This window comes from Molossus molossus, unplaced genomic scaffold (assembly GCF_014108415.1).
Source record: "Molossus molossus isolate mMolMol1 unplaced genomic scaffold, mMolMol1.p scaffold_m16_p_1, whole genome shotgun sequence".
Taxonomy (NCBI): domain Eukaryota; kingdom Metazoa; phylum Chordata; class Mammalia; order Chiroptera; family Molossidae; genus Molossus; species Molossus molossus.
The window spans coordinates 227,693,204-227,708,007 of NW_023425344.1; positions in this window are offsets into that span (position 1 = coordinate 227,693,204).

Consider the following 14,804-nt stretch of genomic DNA (forward strand, 5'->3'; position numbering starts at 1 on the left):
ATAAGTAGATGATAAGCATCGAATAGAGTCCAGAAGTAAACTTGTGCATGTAGAGGGTTTGACTTAGGATAAAGAAGGCATTTCAAACCAGTGGATGAATTATTCATGAGAGGTGTTGGGAAAAATGATTTAATTTATGAGAAAAAGGTAATCCCTATTTCACACCACATACAAAAATAAATCCAAGTTTAAAATTCTAATTTAAAAAAAGAACAGCCCTGGCCAGTTTGGCTCAGCAGTTAGAGGATCAGCCCATGGACCAAAGGGTCGCAAGTTCATTTCCTGGTCAAAGGCATTCACTTGGGTTGCAGGTTTCATCCCCAGCCCAGTAGGGGTCGATGTATCTCTCACATCGATGGTTCTCTCTCTATTTTTCCCTCCCCTTTTTACATTCTATGTAAAAAAAAGAGAGAGAGAGAGTGAGAGAACAACCACAACCACAGATTTTTAGAAGAAAGTGTCAAAGAATATCAGCATGACCTTCAGGTAGAAAGTGAAATGCCTTTTAAATATTCCTGGTGGGGGTCCTACAACTACGAAATTAAAGAAGCCACATCGAGACTGGTAGGAGGGGTGGAGGGGTGGAGAGGTGGAGGGGTGGAGGGGTAGATGAGCTGGTCCCACACCCACGTGTGGTGGATAAAAATCAGGAGGGTACGTTGGCTGAGAAAGTCCTTCCTGAGGAGCAAGGGGTCCCCATCCCACATCAGGCACCCCAGCTCAGGGTTCCAGCACCAGGAAGAGAAGTCCCCATAACTTCTGCCTGTAAAAACCAGTGGGAACTGCTGAGGGAGGCTGGGGCTTCTGGAGTCCCAAGCAGTTTCTCTTAAAGGGCCCACGCATGGACTTACTCAGACTTGCTCCCTCTAGGCTCCAGCTTGAAAGGGGAGGCAGCTTGAAAGGCACCAGAGACGTACCAACAAGAACTGAGTTGTTTGGCATTGGGGCAAGTGCTGAAGAGGTGGCTTTTTCCCGGACAAATGTGCTGGCGGAGGCTGTTGTCCTTTGGTGAGCCCTTTCTGGGACTCCAGCAACCTTGCTCACACTGTCTGTCCCACCCGAATTTGAGGCTCACCCAAGCTGTTTCTAGTGGCTTTACCATAGGATTACCCTGTCTTGGCTCTTGCTTCAGATTTTCCTATATTCTCTCAAACAAATAGCCCTCAGCAAGCCCCATACCTCTAGCCAAGTGGCCCCAGGCCTGGCACTAGAAGAAGCCAGCCTTGGTTCATAGCTTGGTTTTGCCTGGGAATCCCAAGACCAGCACAAGAAGCAGCCATCTATAGATCACTTTGTAACTTATGCCGGGTGGCCCCAGGTAGAACACAGGCAGAGGTTGACCTTCCTCCAGAGCCAGCACACCCAGTGGACAGCTTTAGACCTTGTCGAAGCACCACCACCCAACCATCACCACAAGCAACACACTCAGTGGGTACCAGAGCCCTGCTGAAGTAAGTCTTGCTCTGTGTGGTGAACTCCGCACAGCTGATCATCCAAGGTAGTCAGAGGTCAGTGGTCAGTGGGCACAGCCAGTTCTTGCAGCTGATCACCCTGAGTAAATCTCTCCCACTGACGTGCCAACAGCAATCAAAACTCAATTACAACTGAAGGGTGTACAGTCCACATGAGGGGTTCACCTTGAGGGCCCAGCTGGAGTAATCAGGGAGGCTGTGCCACTGGACCCTACAGGACACCTACTATAATAGGCCACCCTAGCAAGCCTAGGAGACATAGCAACTCTACCTAATACATAGAAACAAACACAGGGAAGCAGCCAAAATGAGGAGACAAAGAAACATGTCCCAAATGAAAGAACAGAATAAAACTCCAGGAAAAGAACTAAGCAAAATGGAAATAAGGAATCTAACAGATGCAGAATTCAAAACAGTTATAAGGATGCTCAAGAAACTTAGTGAGAATTTCAAGGAACTTAGTGAAGACCTCAGGAGCATAAAAAAGGGCCAGTCAGAAATGAAGGATGCACCAACTGAAATAAAGAATAATTTATAGGGAATCAATAGTAGAGTAGGTGAAGCTACGAAGCAAACCACCGATTTGAAACATAAGCAAAAAACGCCTGATCAGAACAAAGAATCCCAAAAAAATGAGGATAGCATAGGAGCCTCTGGGACAACTTCAAGTGTACCAACATTCGCATCATGAGGGTGCCAAAAAGAGGAGAGAGCAAGAAATTGAAAACCTATTTGAAACAATAATGACAGAAAACTTTCCTAACTTGGTGAAGGAAACAGACATACAAGTGCAGGAAGCACAGAGAGTCCCAAACAAGATGAACCCAAAGAGGTCCACACCAAGACACATCATCATCAAATGCCAAATGTTAAGGACAAAGAGAGAATCTTTTTTTTTAAATCCTCACCCGAGGACATTTTTCCATTTTTTGTTCAGATAGAGCGGGAGGGAGAGAGAGGAAGAGAGAGAGAGAGAAACATCGATGTGAAGGGACACATCATGTGGCTGCCACCCGCACGACCAACCAGGGCCGGGGACAAACTGCAACCAAGGTACGTGCCCTTAGTGAGAATCGAACCCAGGTCTTTCTGTACCGCAGGTCGATGCTCCAACCGCTGAGCCAAACCGGCCAGGGCCAAAGAGAGAATCTTAAAAGCAGCAAGAGAAGCCACAGCAATCTTGAAAAAGAAGAACAAAGTAGGTGGGATCACAATACCAGATATCAGGTTATACTACAAAGTGACTGTAACCAAAACAGCCTGGTACTGGCACAAGAACAGGCATATAGACCAGTGGAACAGAACTGAAAACCCAGAAATGGACCCAAGGCAATGTGCTCAATTTATATTTGACAAAGGTGGCAAGAGCATACAGTGGAGTAAGGACAGCCTCTTTAATAAATGGTGTTGGGAAAATTGGACAGCTACATGCAAAAAAATGAAACTAGACCATCAGCTTACACCATACACAAAAATAAACTCAAAATGGATAAAAGACTTAAATGTGACCCGTGAATCCATAAAAATTCTAAAAGAAAATGTAGGCAACAAAATTTCGGACATCATACGGAGCAGAATTTTCACTGATACATCACCTAAGGCAACAGAAACAAAGGAAAAAATGATCACATGGGACTACATCAAACTCAAAAGCTTCTGCACAGCAAAAGAAACAATCATCAAAATGGAAAGGCAACCCACTGTATGGGAGAACATCATTGCCAATGATGTATCAGATAAGGGGTTAATTTTCAATATATATAGAGTGCTCATACAACTCAACAAAAGGAAGACAAAGAACCCAATTAAAAAATGGGCAGAGGAGCTGAATAGACACCTCTCCAAACAGGACATACAAATGGCCAAAAGACATATGAAGAAATGCTCAACATCACTAATCATCAGAGAGATGCAAATTAAAACAACAATGAGGTATCACCTCACACCTGTCAGAATGGCTGCCATCAACAAATCATCAAACAACAAGTGTTGGCGAGGGTGTGGAGAAAAGGGGACTCTAATACACTGCTGGTGGGAATGCAGACTGGTGCAGCCGCTGTGGAAAACAATATGGTGCTACCTCAAAAAATTAAAAATTGAACTTCCAGCCCTGGCCAGTTTGGCTCAGCGGTTAGAGTGTCGGCCTGCGGTCTGGAGAGACCTGGGTTCAGTTCCCGCTAAGGGCACGTACTTCGGTTGCAGTTTGTCCCCGGCCCTGGTTGGTCGTGCGGGTGGCAGCCACTCGATGTGTCCCTTCACGTCGATGTTTCTGTCTGTCTCTCCCTTCCTCTCTCTCCCTCCCACTCTATCTGTACAAAAAATGGAAAAATATCCTCGGGTGAGGATAAAAAAAAAAAAATTGAACTTCCATTTGACCCAGTGATCCCACTGCTAGGAATATACCCTAAGAAGCCTGAAACACCAATCAGGAAGAATATATGTACCCCCATGTTCATAGCAGCACTATTTACAATAGCTAAGATCTGGAAACAGCCCAAGTGTCCATCAGTAGACGAATGGATAAAAAAGCGGTGGTACATATACACAATGGAGTACTATGCAGCGGTAAGAAAGAAAGATCTCTTATCCTTTGAGACGACATGGAGGGACCTGGAAAGTATTATCCTAAGTGAAAGAAGCCAAGCAGAAAAAGACAAATACCACATGATCTCACTTATATACGGAATATAATGAACATAACAGTCTGAGGAATACAGTAGACCCAGACACATGGAAGTAGGGCACAGACTGACATCCCTCAGAAGAGGGGGTGGGGGATGGGAAGAGATTAGCCACAGAACTTATATGCATGTATGCATGATCAATGGACTTGGACAACTAAGCCGGGGATGGGGTGGGGGTGGGGTGGGGAAGGGGGTGCCAATGGGGTAAAAAAGGTAAAATATCTGTAACAAAAAAAATAAATAAAAAATTTATATAAAAAATAAAAATAAAAGCAGCAAGAGAGAAGCAGTTAGTTACCTACAAGAAGGTTCCCATAAGACTGTCAGCTGATTTCTCAAAAGAAACTTTGCCAGAAGGGATTGGCAAGAGATATTCAAAGTGATGAAAAACAACAACCTACAACCAAGATTACTCCATTCTGCAAAGCTATCATTTAGAATCAAAGAGCATATAAAGAGTTTCTCAGGCAAGAAAAAGCTAAAGCTAAAGTTCACCAAACCAGTAATATATGAAATGTTGAAGGGTCTTCTTGAAGAAGAACAAAAATATGGACAATAAAATGGCAATAAATACATATGTATCAACAACTGAATCTACAAACAAGATGAGCAAGCAGAACAGAAACAGACTCATAGATACAGAGAACTTTTTGTGGCTTGCCAGATGGGAGAGGGCAGGGGAGATGGGTGAAAAAGGTGAGGAAATTAAGAAGTGCAATTGGTTATTAGACTGGTGAACCTCAAGGGGAAGGGGAGAGGGAAGGTGGGAAAAGATAAACCAAAGAAATTCTATGCATATCTGCATAACCAATGGACACAGACAATAGTGTGGGGAAGGCAGGAGGGGGCAGGAGTGGGAAGGAGGGGGTCAATGGGAAAAAAATGAGGGACATTCAACAATAAAGATAAGTTTAAAAATAAAAAAATAGTAAACTAAAAAAAAATTCCTGGTGGGAAACCATACAAAATGAAAATACAGCCCAGCCAGTGTGGCTCAGTGGTTGAGCGTCAACCCATGCACCAAGAGGTTGCAGGTTCGATTCCAGGTCAGGGCACATGCCCAGGTTGTGGGCCTGATCCCCAGAAGGGGGTATGCAGGAGGCGGCCAGTTGAGGTTCTCTCCGATGCATGTTTCTATCTCTCTCTCTCTCACTTCCTCTTTCTCTAAAAATTGATTAAGAAAAATTTTAAAAAATATAAAATAAAATAAAGTGAAAATACACATAATCTATGATATATCCATTCTAATTCTAGATATTTAATCTAGAAAAACATTTTTGTTTATTACTGCAGCATACCTTTGACATATACATATGTAGATAGTCATTGCAGTATTGCTTGAGATATCAAACAATTGGAAAAGATTCCAAATTCAATATCTTATAAACTATCAATATGAAAATGAATTAATAAAATGTGGTATATTCACATAGTGAATTATTATTATTATTAAGCATTTTTAAAAGAATAAGCCAGGCCCTGGCCAGTTTGGCTCAGCGGTTAGAGCGTTGGCCTGCGGTCCGGAGAGACCCGGGTTCGGTTCCTGCTAAGGGCACGTACTTCGGTTGCAGTTTGTCCCCGGCCCTGGTTGGTCGTGCGGGTGGCAGCCACTCTATGTGTCCCTTCATGTCGATGTTTCTCTCTCTCCCTTCCTCTCTCTCCCTCCCACTCTATCTGTACAAAAAAATGGAAAAATATCCTCGGGTGAGGATAAAAAATAAATAAATAAATAAATAAATAAATAAATAAATAAATAAAAATAAAAGAATAAGCCAGGACTAAACCTATGTATATGAACATGTATGATCTCAAAAACATATTATCGAATAACAACAGTCAGTTTCCAAATGCTACCTATGATATGATGCCATTTATATTTATATTTTATTTTATTATTATTTTTTTTGGTACTTGCCCCTAGTGGGAACCGAACCCGGAACTCTCTGGTCCTTAGGCCGACGTTCCAACCGCTGAGCCATACCAGCCAGGGTAATATATTTATATTTTATTTTTATTTATTTTTTATTTATTTATTTTTTAATCCTCATCCGAGGACATTTTTCCATTTTTTGTACAGACAGAGTGGGAGGGAGAGAGATGAAGAGAGAGAGAGGGAAACATCGATGTGAAAGGGACACATCGAGTGGCTGCCACCCGCACGACCAGCCAGGGCCCGGGACAAACTGCAACCGAGGTACATGCCCTTAGCGGGAACCGAACCCGGGCCTCTCCGGACCGCAGGCGGAAGCTCTAACCGCTGAGCCAAACTGGCCAGGGCTATATTTATATTTTAAATACACAAAACAGTACCAAATAGCATCTCTACATTATAGTGTATTCATCAGGATTCTCCAGAGAAACAGAGCCAATAGCATAGATGGACGGACAGATGGATAGATTTCTTATGATAAGTAATAGGCTCATGAAATTATGAGGCTGAGAAGACTCAAGACCTGCCCTCTGCAAGCTGAAAAAAAAAAAAAAAAAAAAAAAAAGCTTTTCTGTTGCTAGGAATATCTAGGCATATTTCCTAAACACTTTAACATGAAACATCTTATGTAAATCTTAAAACTGCACTGTCCGTTACTATGATTAATGCTTACTTTACAGATGAGAAAACCCAGGCAGAGACAGGTTAACTAATTTGCTTAAGCTTATACAGTTAGGAAGTAGGAGCACTAGGAATCAAGCCTTGACAGTTTGGGTCCAAAAACCAAGCTCTAAGCCACGATGCAGATCACGAGCAGCTCCCAACAGTGGTGTCATCCAGGGAGCTGAAGCAGGGACCTGGACTGGGGGAGGGAGCAGGCAGTGGTCAAATAAAGCTTCACAATTCCTTTCAATGTTCCATGTTGTTAAAGTACAGAGTAAATTGGTATATATTCGTGATGTTAAAATTAATGTTTAGCCCTGGCCAGTTTGGCTCAGCGGTTAGAGCGTCGCCTGTGGACCAGAGAGTCCCGGGTTCAGTTCCTGCTAAGGGCACGTACCTCGGTTGCGATCGTCTCTGGCCTGGTTGGGGTCGTGTGAGTGGCAGCCTGTCAATGTGTCTCTCTTACATCGATGTTTCTCTCTCTCTCTCTTCCTCCCTCTCTCCCTCCTGCTCTATCTGAAGATAAATGCAAAGATGTCCTCAGGTGAGGATAAAAAAATTAATTTTTAAAATTAAAAAAAATTTTTAAATTATGTACATGTCATTAGAAAATTATTCTTTCAGAATACAGTAATTAGTGCAATAAGGAAGTAGACAGTGCCGCATAAGCATCTATGGTGCACCAGACGCTGTCTGATGTAGAGGGGTGTTTGGGATTCTTTCCTGAGGAAATGCCTTTGAGCTGAGTTCTGGATGATGCATGTTTGTTAGTCAGCAAGGTTGAGAGGTTGGGTGAGGGAGATGGGACAGGGTTTCCTGGCAGAGGAAACAGCATGAGCAAAGGTCCTGAGGAGGCACCGCAAATTGCAGGAACTAAGAAAAGACAAGTGTGTTCGACTGTAGAGAAATAGGCATTACATGAGGCTGGAAAGGTGGGCAGAGGTCAGACCTCATGGAGGCTTCCAGGTTAAGGAAAGGACAGAACTGGGAGTTTAATCCTAAGAACAACAAAATGCTATGGTACCATGGACGTCACTGGAGTCACTTTAGCAGGGCTGTGTTATGGTAGTGAATGGAAATGCTAAGAAAGACAGAAAGTGGAGACAACTCAAGAGCAAGATTGGGAGGCCCCGGAGGAAGCATGTGCAATTGGGGGATTGGCTTGATTTTTGCTGCTATTGCAATTTTTATGATGGGAGAGACTTCTATACACAAAGGCACATCCACAAGAATGCTCTTCATAGCACTATTTATTATAACAGCAACAAAAAAGAGAACCTAAATATCCAAAAATAGATCAATTAATCAAATTATAGGACAGCCAAATGATGCAATGTAATTCAGTACTAAAAAAATCATATTGTAGCCCAGCCAGTGTGGCTCAGTGGTTGAGCGTCGACCCATGCACCAAGAGGTCGCCAGTTTGATTCCCCATCAGGGCACATGCCCAGATTGTGGGGCAAATCCCCAGTGAGGGGCATGCAGGAGGCGGCCAGTCGATGTTCTCTCTCATTGATGTTTCTATCTCTCTTTCTCCCTCTCCCTCTCCCTCCCTCCCTCTCTTTAAAATCAATAAAGAAAAAAAATCATATTGTAGCCTGGCTGATGCGGCTCAGTGGATTGAGCTTTGTCCCATGGACTGAGAGATCCCTGTTCTACTCCTGGTCAGGGCACATGCCTGGGTTGCTGACTGGATCCCCAGTAGGGGGCGTGAGGAGGCAGCCGATGGATGTGTCTCTCACATCAATGTTTCTATCTCTTTTCCCCTTCCTCTTTTTTTTTTTATCCTCACCCGAGGACATTTTTCCATTTTTTGTTCAGATAGAGTGGGAGAGAGAGAGAGAGAGAGAGAGGAAGAGAGAGAGAGAGAGAAACATCACGTAAAAAGGACACATCGAGTGACTGCCACCTGCACCACCCAACCAGGGCCGGGGACAAACTGCAACTGAGGTATGTGCCCTTAGTGGGAACCGAACCCGGGTCTCTCTGGTCCGCAGGCCGACACTCTAACCGCTGAGCCAAACTGGCCAGGGCCCCTTCCTCTCTTTCTAAAAAAAAAAAAACAAACAAACAATAAAAATATATTTTTAAAAATCACATTGTAGAGGATATTTGGCCTCATGGGGGAAATGTCTATAGTATATTAAGTTTAGAATGCAAGTTATAAAATAATGAGAATATTACGATCTCATTTAGGTATCAGATAGGGTGTATGCGTGGCAGCATGTCTCCTTCAGCTCTTCTGTTCTCCCTGTCTTCATGCCTGGTGGTGGGAGGGGGGAGTTTTTTGACATAATGCAACATCGTATAAACAATGCCAAGGGAAGTGATTCGCTTTATCAAGTGAGAGTTTTATTTGTCTTGTGGACGCTTTACACGGGTCCAGGATGGAGCTGGGATGTTGGGGGAGGACAGAGGAATAAGAAGGAAGGGACTTCTGGCCCCGGCGTAGGTCAACTTTATACAGAATTCTCTGGATTCTGGAAGAATTTGTGATAGATTATAAGAAAGATTTGGGGGAGGAAGTAATAAAGGGAGATGTAATCAGTCAGTATCTGCAACAGGAGGCTGAGTTTACTGTTTGCTTAAGCAAGGAACAGCCGAGAGTCTCAAGTAGGCTTCAAGTAGGCTTCGGGGAAGCGTGGGGTTCAGGATGAGTCACTTTGCAGAGCACTGAGGAGTCGGTTGACCTAGGAGCATCGTCAGCTGAGTGAGGCCGTTGCTGACAGGTTATTTTCAGGGGGTGAGTAGTTACTGATGGAGCACGTGGTTCAGGAGCAGGGTTACTGAAACCAGCGATGATGTAAACCAGGTTTATAACTGGTTCTAAGAGTTGCTTGTTATTAGCGCCACAGAACAAGTAGTCCTTTCCTGAGATGGGACAGTTTGGTTCTAGGGAAAGGGGCAGGATGGCAGGAAAGTCTACGCACACATCCAGGTGAAGGTTCTGGGTGGCACAGCCCACAGGGAGCCTTTGCCGCTGGAGCTGGTCCTGCTCGGCCGGGGCTGATGTCTAAAGGGTCCAAGGGCACCCAGAGTCTCCTGATCTGGACTCGAACTTGGCTGTACTCCCTACAGCCCCCTATGTCTGGTGAGAAGGCGCTCCAGGGCGCCCGGGTGGCCCCCGGGTTCTGACTGGGCCCCTCCCGCAGCATGATGAGTCGGTGAGCCTCAAGGCTGGCCCTGGGTCTGCAAGCGGATCAGAGCCTTGGAGGCCCGGCTCCGCGGCTGGGCTGCCCTGCCCCTGTGGGCTGACGTTCCCTGGGTAGATCGCTCACCCTCTAAGTCCTTTCCTCCAGCTTGTTGGCAAGCGAGAGGCTCCGGGGCTTCGAAGGAGGGCGTGGCAGAGACAGGGATAGAGCTCAAGGAGGAAGATACCACCGTTACAGTCTGAACAGCCAGCCCGCGGCGCGGCCTGTGAGCGGAGGCTGGGACCGCGCTGCCCACGGCCACTCAGGGGTGTCCCGGCTGGCCGCGGGGCGCCTGGGGGCGGGGCCTGGAGCAGGGAAGTGGGGTCACTCCTACTCTGAGTCCAACTGAGGACAGGGCTGAGTCTCCAGAGTGCCTGTCACCAAGTAACACCCTCTCAGTGGGAGAAACAGGAGTGGGCTCAACGCGGGGAGGCTGCCCTTAACCTCCTCCCTGCCTGTCCAGCAGTGAAGTCACCGCGGGCGCTAGAAGCACACTGTCTTCCTGGCTTGGGGCCTCGAGGTTCTGAGGTGGGGCCCACAGACTGCCAGCAGGGGCCAGGCCCTCGGGGCCTCAGCCACAGCCCACTCAGGGCGGGGGAGCTCTCAGGCTTCCCTGGGGAAAGGGAAGGGTCAGCCTTCTCTAGGAAGATAGCTGCTGGGCCCGTGCTGACGGAGCCACCTTTCACTCCAAGGCTCTGTCCCCGCCGCCTGGAACCCTATGTCCTACCAGAGTTTGCAGAGGGGCCTGTTCTGTCCCCCCACCTCGCAGATGTCTGGCCTGCTTCTCAGGCTTGTAGCTGACCCCGCCCTCCTCTGCTCCGCTCCTCACCCAGGGAGAGATGTGCGAGGGGCAGATTCAGAGGCAAATCCGATGAAAGTCCATTTCAGTCACTTACTGGTACATTTTAAAATTCTGGCTCACTTCACTTTCATGGTTTTGGATAAGCCTGGGCCTCAACTTCTTCGCTTGTAAAATAAGGAGGTGGAAATGGAGTCTTTGTAACTCCGCTTTCAGCTTTGAATTCCAAGATCATGACACTTTCCTGATTAAAATACTTTCCTGCTTAAAAAATTTCAGTGCCTCCCACTGCCTAGCAAAGCCCTAAAAACCTAGGATGGCATCCAGGGCTCAGCCGCCTTCCAGCTTTATCTATCACTTGTCTGCTTCACATAACTTAAGTATCAAAACTGAACCATCTGAGGCCCTGGCTGGGTCGCTCAGCTGGTTAGAGCATTGACCCAATACGCTAAGGTTTTGGGTTCGATTACTGATCAGGGCACATACAGGATTCAACCAGTGAATGCATGAAAACTCTCTCTCTCTAAAATCAATAAAAAACAACACTGAACCATTTGAAAATCCCTATACAACTGTGGGTTTTCCACCTCTGGGTCTTTGTTAACGGGTTGCCTGCACCTAGAACACCTTCTCTGTTTATCTCCCCGCACTCCATCTTTCCTTGAGTCACAACTCAAACGCCACTGACTTTGCAAAGCCAGCCCTGATTTTCCCTGTGTGTAAGTCCCGTCAGAGATCTCAGGTTTCTTTACTAGCACTTCATCTGCATATGCTTCAGCTATGTGCCTTCCTTCCTTCTTTTATCATCACCTGGGCAACTGATACCATTGACTAACTTTGTAAGATCAGAGACCATGTCTTATCTCTCTCTGTGACTCTAACTAGTCCAGGTATTCCACTGGGCTGGGTCTCTGCCTTATTGACTGAGCATCTCTCGAAGAATATTAGGAACTTCAACATGAGAGAAGTGTAGCAGCACTTTTCAAAACCCTTTCTTCACTTCCCAAGTTGTCTTAAATCATCAGAAGCTTTTAAATCTATAGTACCCCAAGCTCTTTCTCTAGATCTAGCCTTGAGGTCTTTTTTTCCAGCTTCGCCTTCTTTCTCGGTTCTTAGACAGATCAACTTAGTCTCTTCAGCTAAGGCCTCTCTCCTATTCTCCTTATTTCTTGCAAAGTGTAATTTTTTTTAGTAAGTGAGAAACTGGGAGGACTTTCATATGCTATTTTGCCCCCTCACACATGCATCTACTACAAAAGGCCTGCTCCTAGGAGACTTAAAATAAACAAATAAACAAACACTCAAGAATGAATGAATTATTAGGGTAACCAGCCCACCCCAGAAATTATGACCAATCTCAGAGCTTCTCTCCATCTCCACTACTTCTCCTAAACCAAGCCATTATAATTGGTTGCCTGGATCTGCTACAGTCTTGTAAGTGGTATTTGTTCCTCGAGTCTTGTGCCCCCAGGATCCATTCTCCACACGAAAAGCAGAGTGATCGTTCAAAAATATGTGTAATATCGCCCGGCTGGTGTGGCTCAGTGGATTGAACGTTGACCGTGGACTGTGAGGTCTCAGTTCGATTCCTGATCAGGGCACATGCCCAGGTTGTGGGTTCAGTCCCCAGTAGGGAGCATGCCGGAGGCAGCTGATTGATGTTTCGCTCTCACATAGATGTTTCTATCTCTCTCTCCCTTCCTTTCTCTCTAAAAGATCAATAAAAGCATATTTTAAAAAATCTATGTAATTTCACTTCATTCCCCTCCCAATTTCCCCCCCGCATTATAATAAAATTAAAACTCCCAACCCTGCAAACCTCTTCATGATCTGGCCCCCTGCCTACCTCTAACATCAATCACAGCTCGTGTCCCTTCCACGCTTGCCCATCATGCTCCAGCCACACTGGGATCCCTTCTAAGGCTTTCGCATCAGCGGTTCTTCTGTTTGGAGTGAACTCCTTCCTGTCCTTCAGACTTCACCATACATGTCACCTCCACAGAGGACTTCCGTGACCTCCTGGTCTAGAGTACCTTCCCCCAGACACTGTCTCACCCCCTTTCCTTATTTTCCATTTGGCCTCTGTTGCTGCGGAACAGTTTGTTATTATTACATCTCAAGATTCTACAGGTGAGGAAATCAAACGGCACAGCTGTCTGCTCCGTGGGTCTGGGGCTTCCGCTGACATGACTGTGACGGCTGGGAGCCTGGAACAGCTGGAGGCTGGCTGACACCTCCCCCCACACGTCTGTATGGCTATCTTGGCTTTCCTTCCAACGTGGTGACCTCATGATGGCTGAACTTCTCACACGGCAGCTCTGGGTTCCAAGAGACCAGTTCTCTTGAAAGGAATTGGAACTATTATAGGGTCTCCTCTGCCATACTCTATTGATCAAAACAGACCCAGATCACCCTGGCCAGTTTGGCTCAGCGGTTAGAGCGTCAGCCTGCGGTCCTGAGAGACCCGGGTTCGGTTCCCGCTAAGGGCGCGTACCTCGGTTGCAGTTTGTCCCCGGCCCTGGTTGGTCGTGCGGGTGGCAGCCACTCGATGTGTTCCTTTCACATCGATGTTTATCTCTCTCTCTGTTCCTCTCTCTCTCCCTCCCAGTCTACCTGAACAAAAAATGGAAAAATGTCCTCTGGTGAGGATAAAAAAAAAACAAAAACAAACCCAGATCAACTCAGATGCAAACAGAGGGAACCGAGACCTTCCCTCTCTGGGAGAAATGTCAAAGAATTCAAGGCCGCATCTGATGTGCCAGAACCACATTTGGGTGATGACTTACCAATTTCTTTGTTTACATGTGTAACTTGTTTAGTGAGCAAACAGTGAAAGTACAAACAAACCATGTTTTCCTTTTCTCTCATCATTGCTTTCAGATAAATTATGTTGCTTCTACTTTTTTGGTCTCTTAATAGCATTTTGGGCAGATCTTCTAGTGCTCCTGTCACTTTAATTTATTTATGGTCTAGTCCCATCTAGGCTGGTCCATCCAATTTAAGTATAACACCTCTTTCTTCCCAAGACAGAGCCTGGATTTGGCTCAGGGGAGCTGAGAGGGGCATGGTCTGTCCCTGTACCCCTCCCCGCTTCCCTCTTTCACACAGGGTCAGGAAGGAGGAAGCGGGGGAAAGTCCCTCTTAGTTGTGGCCATTTCTTCTCTGGCGATGACTGTGCCTACCAGGACAGGTGCCAACTCTCTTGGTGCACTGCAGGGCCACCCATACATAGCACTGTTCCCTGATGTGCTTCCTTTTCAGCTCTATGTCCGATACCCCCACTCAGCAATTGTGGGAAACTCCTGCTGGATGCCCCAAGGTGTCCCCTCTCCCTAACCCGTCACTCTTCCGTTCTCCACCCCCCCAGTTCCCATTCAGATAGCGCATGGGCAAACCCAGCTTCACAGAAAGGAGGGTGAGGCACCAGCAACCCAGGTCTCCAGCGACCTCGCCTCCCTCCTTCCCTTCCCCCTTCCTGGTCTTCTGCTTATGAAGGGGCCTTAACGGGGCCCCAGGTGAAGTTTGGGCCTAGCAGAATTACTTCAGCCATCTCTTAATAAATCCTGTAGGCGATATGTTCAGCCCCCAATTGTTTCTTCTTTGTTTTAGAGTGTGGGGTACTCAAGGCTCTTTCCCCTTAGTTCTAGGTCCAGTCACCAGTTTGAGCAACAATCAAGTCCACTCAGTATCCTGTAACGCATGACTATGACCTGTTTCTCCACTCAAATACAGGATCTGTGAGAGCAGATCCGTGTGCCCTGTTCCCCACTGGATCCTTGGCGCCCAGGACAGTGTCAGCTACGCAGGTGGTGCTCCACAAGCATACAGTGAGCAAATGAAAAGGGCCCTTTACACCCAGCCGGTGTGGCTCAGTGGTTGAGCATCAACCCTTGCACCAAGAGGTCGCCGGCTGGACACATGCCCAGGTTGTGGGCCCGATCCCCAGTGGGGGGCATGCAGGAGGCAGCCAATCCATGTTCTCTCTCATCGATGTTTCTATCTTTCCCTTCCTCTCTCTCTAAAATCAATAAAGAAAAAAAGGAAAGAAAAGAAAAGGGCCCGTTG